This window comes from Momordica charantia (genome assembly GCF_013281855.1).
Source record: "Momordica charantia cultivar OHB3-1 chromosome 1 unlocalized genomic scaffold, Mcharantia_2.0 BLBB01000001.1, whole genome shotgun sequence".
NCBI classification, from domain to species: Eukaryota; Viridiplantae; Streptophyta; class Magnoliopsida; order Cucurbitales; family Cucurbitaceae; genus Momordica; species Momordica charantia.
In genome coordinates, this window is record NW_028275157.1 from 10615497 (window position 1) to 10620869 (window position 5373).

Here is a 5373-nt window from a genome sequence, read left to right on the forward strand (position 1 = left end):
TAATTAGAAATTTTGTGTTATGTATTATTATTATTATTATTATTTGAGTGGAAGATTATATAATTCATTCTTTTCTTTTTTAGTACCACAATTAGGACGAGAGATTCAAATTCATTATAAATATACATATATGATCAATACATGCATTTTTTTTCATATTATAAAGCGCTTAAATAATCTCTACATTATAAAATGGTGGACATAATTCTCATTAAAAAAGAAATAATTAGGATGATTGTCAACTATTCATTACATTTTTCTCCATAAAGCTTCAAATATTTTATTTTAGTCCATAAATTAGGTATAAAAACTTATTAGTCATTTTTGGAATTTTTTTCTATTAATCATCCAACGACCCTCAAAGTTGTTTCCTCCCAATAAAACTTGAAAGGTGAAACATTTGTTCATGTAAACTATCCATTGACCATGAAAATGAAAAAAAAAAGTGTTTATTATCAACATTTTATTAAATATTTTTATTATTATCATTATTTTTTAGTACCACACGTGAGGATGGGGATCGAACTCACTCACAATCTCTTGATTTGAGATATATGTCAATTGCCGCTGAACTATAGAAAGTAAATTATTTTTTATTTATAATTCAGATATTAGAATAAAACAATTTAGAGTTCACAAGCAAAATATAAAATAGAATATATATTTTTCTTTTAGTTCAACACGATTTCTAACTTTCAATCCTTAACAAGGTAAGTAAAATTCATTAGATAATTGAATCCATGATATATAAGACTTAGGGAAGAGCTCTGAACTCCGTCTAGAATATGGAATATGGCAATCACATCATATATTTTAGATTGATTTTCTTGGAGAGAATTATACACCATTGAATCCAACTTTTTTTTGGTCAACAAACATAAATGACTTTATTAAAAGTTTGATTAATTCATGGATCTTCTAGAGGTCTCATTGGCCTTTAAATATATTCAATAATTGGTCCAAATATCTTGACTTTGCACTTTCAAGTCACCTTTCTCTTTCTTGAGAAACAAGTAGAATAAAATATAGGGAATCCAACTAAATTAATTGCACCTTCTAATAATGGCAAAAGACTAGAAACTTAGAAATTAAAGTGGGGTGGGTGGGGTTAATTTGGGGAGAGAATAAAAATATAATCTAATATTCATTTATAATATAAAGTAGGCTTTAAGAATAAGTTTTATTTTGCTAATTCATTTCTTATAATAATGTCATGCATATACATGGTATAGGTCAACAACTCAACTTTGAAAAGAAAATTTCTAAAAATTGTTGGTGATTGATTGAGTTGGCATAATTCAATGCATTTAAGATTTTTATTTTTTATTCCCATCTCCATTTGTACTCCCATTTGAAAAGAAAAGAAATTCAAAATTCAAGGTACAATAAATCTTATGAAAAAATAGTTGTGCTAATATGATATATAATTGAAATTACTATCAATTATATGGAACTTAATTAGCCTACTTCATGATTTAAAAATTATTTTACGAAAATATTGAAATTATGAAGTTTGAGAAACAAAAAGAAAAAAAAAGTGTTATTATTTGATTTCCTTTTTCTTTTAATACAATGCAAGGCCTTATTATAATACAGCACACCTTTACTTCTGAAGAATCTTAGTTTGGATCATATTTATCTTCAATATAACTTAAAATATCACATGCTTTTAGGTTAAGAATATGTTTATCTTAAATTATATATGATTAATTAAGGTGTCACTTATATATATATATATTTTTATTTTGTTTCAAGGAAGAAACAAATAAGCTGGAAATTAAGAAACACGAAAAGAACGATTAGAAGCTAAAATCCTAGAGAGGGTCATCGACCCATCTTCCAACCAAACACAATCAAGATGTTGAGGATAAAGTTATACAGGCAAGTTAGAGAGTCGAACTGTTGCCTTCACGATTAAAACGAAATTGAAGCTGATGGATCTCCTAATAAAATTTATAAAAAGTTGATGGATTGAATTATGCTCCAGGTTAATTTTTTTGAGATTTGAAGGGATTGAAGGAAGAAATTTTTTGAATCTAAATATGGAACTTTGGGAGTGATGAAGAAACATTTAGAGGTGCGCTTGTTAGAGTTATATTTTTGAATGAAATAAACTTAACAATATTTTTTAATATTTATTTATTTATTATTATTATTATTTCTTATTATTATTATTATTTTTTTGTAAGTGATTAGAGTGAGAAGATTTGAAGATTATTTATGCCCACAAATCTTAACTAGTTTTCTTTTTATGGAACAAACACAAGAGACAAAAGACAAAAGACAAAAGAGAAAAGACCGAGTATAAATATAACAAAAGGCGGATAAAATCATAGTAATGAAAATTCAAAAACACAATCATATGAATGTAAAAATGAGCACATCAATTAACTGAGAAATAATTAATTTACTAAATTCGGCAAAAACAAAATAAGTTGAAAACAAAAATTTCCTAAGTGCTGATGTAGCAGTAAATGAAAGGAGTGTTTGTACACGGAAATATCCATCTATACAATCAAGCTTATCCCTCCACTAGACTACGTGCAAGAGACACACATGAGCACTCAGATTCCTAAATCGATATTGGTCATAGATCGTGTATAGTATATTGAGAAGAGGTTCGGACATACCTATAGGTGATCGAAGTTGAGTCGGTGAGAAAGGAAAGTCGAGATTCTCTCTGCTATTTTCAGTTGTGGCCAGACTGGCGATGTGCCCTGACCACGCTCAGTCTGTTAAGGATCCCACGTTGAAAAGAGAGGGGACCTAACAATAGTTTATAATAGACATGGACTACTCCTCTCATTGTCAATTGGTTTTGAGATTGAATCCCATGAATATTAATATAGTCAAGTCCCTCCTTCTTGTGCGCTAATGGTTCTAACAGTAGGACGAGGTCGACCTGGCCCACCTCTTACGCTTTACCTCCCAACTAAAATTTGTTCCGAGACTATGGTTAATAGATATTACACGTCATCACTAAGTTGTGTCCAAATATATATATTTCAATCTTAAATGTTGGGACGTCCTTTAAATTTACTCTTAAAAAGTTTCAATTTACTCTCTTATCTTTTAATAATTTTCAATTTATGTCATTTTGTTGGTAATTATTAAAATGGGCCTTTTGGCTTAGGCCAACCTCCCTCTTCCATCTATTTCAATTGGTAAGATCTGTTATTGATTCAATAAAAAGTTAAATCAAAGCGACAATCACAACTATTAGCTAAAAAGTTTTAAAACAATCAATTAATTAAGGGTATTAATTTCTATTCTTGATTGAGGTTTAGAACTCAACCTAGCAAAAAGGTGAACTTTTGATTCTTTTTTTCTAATAATTTATTTTCATTGGGGTGATTAAGAATTTACGACAGCAATTAGCTTTGCATAAAAAAAATTTAAAGTTAATGTCTATAAATATTGAAAATATCATCTATGACTCTTATCATTTTAAAATTATACCTATAAATAATATGTAACATAGACATATATACATGGTTCTCCACAAAACTTTTTTAGAACATTGTTGATCTACTTTTAAGATTCTACACAATGTAACCCACTTCCTTAGAAATTATTACATAAAATTTGGACATTATTATAACAAGTAATTAATTATCGTTCATTGACCATTGAATATTTTAATAGTCGTTCCAAATTTCTTTGTCTAGCACTTTTCTAAAACACTTAAAATAAAATAAAAAATAAAAAGTATTATTTTACAAAATGAAAAGACTAGAAAGTGGGATGGGAATCCTCTATAATTCTAAAGTATTATTTTAGATAAATTCATGATATAAGGTAGCTTTGAGATTCAAATTGATTTTATATGTAAAAAGAATAGACTCAATTTATTTTATCTTATTCAATTTTATAATATTGTTGTGGGTCAATTTATTATTGATAACACCAATTATAATTGACTTTTCTTAAAGAAAAAAATAAATAAATATTACATTACAATGCGGGAGTTAATTATTTGAACTAATAACTTAGAGAAATTATTTGAACTAATAATTTAGGAGATAAGACATTAAGGATTATTGTCTTTCTAAATGTAACAAATATGGGAGAGGATTGAACTGTCAATTTTAAAAAATGTAATATCTACTTTTTTTTTCCTTGACTAATGTTCGAATTGCCAACCGCTTACTATTTTGTAAATGATAAAGGCAACATAATAATAATTTTCAAAAATCATAAAAAAAAAATTTTAAAAATTTATTTAATATAACACTACTTTTTAACTTTTTATGTTGTTTATTAAAATATTATAATTATATAAAATAGAATTATATTGGAAACATAGGTTTCTTTTTTTCTTTTTTGAAACAAAAAATATGGGTTTCTTGCATATTATTGTGTACCAACATTGAAAGATAACTTTCTTAAACTTTTAGTCAAAATTCATTACATATTATTTTTACTATATGAAAAACGTTAAGAAAAATTTCTGCTGCTAATTAAAAAAGAAAACTTGTAATTAGCCTCTTAAGTTGTTTTTTTTTATCGGGACTATATTGTAACTTATTTAATTTGTTAAATGATGATATCTGAATCTGCCGTTAGCAAGTAATGTCTGATCAGTTGAATTATGTCATGTTGACCATCGTTATTCATATATATACCAAGTAACTATTAAATTTAAGAAAATAATAATATTAAATAGAAAACAAACTACTATATCTTCATGTTAGTTTTTAAATTTAATAATTTCATCATTTTTTCAATGTCTATTTTTGGAATTTTATCTTTGTTTATAAACCACTTATTTAGTATGTTTTTTACTTTTTAAAATCTTTGTCTAATTTTAAAAACAAAAAGAAACTTTTTAAGACTACTATCTTTAATTTTTAAAATTTAACCTATTATTTTAAAAATAAACTAAAAAATGTATGTTAGAAAATAGATAAAAGAATTGATAAACAATTTTTTATTTCTAAATATAGAGAATTAAAAATAAAATCATTCTCCAACAAACTTTTATATATATATATAGTAGTTTTCATAAATCGGTTTCAAATATCAAATCAAACTAAATCTATCCAAGAAAGTAGCTTTCCTAATAATAATAATAAAATATAAAATAAATTTTAAATATTCGAGGAAAATCAGTTTTCAAATTTAAATTTAAAGTTTCAATTTCATCAAATTAAATTTTAATTAAACTTGAATAAATTGTATAATAAAAAATCCACTCTAAACTAAATTAGAAAATTACTTGGAACCAAAATCAATAAAGCCTACCAAGTAAAACCAACAAAACACTAAAAATCAAGCCAATAAAATATCTAAACAAAACTATGAGAATACTCGAACACAACAACAAACTTTAGGTACATAAGAAAATGTTCAAACTCAATAATAAAACATAGA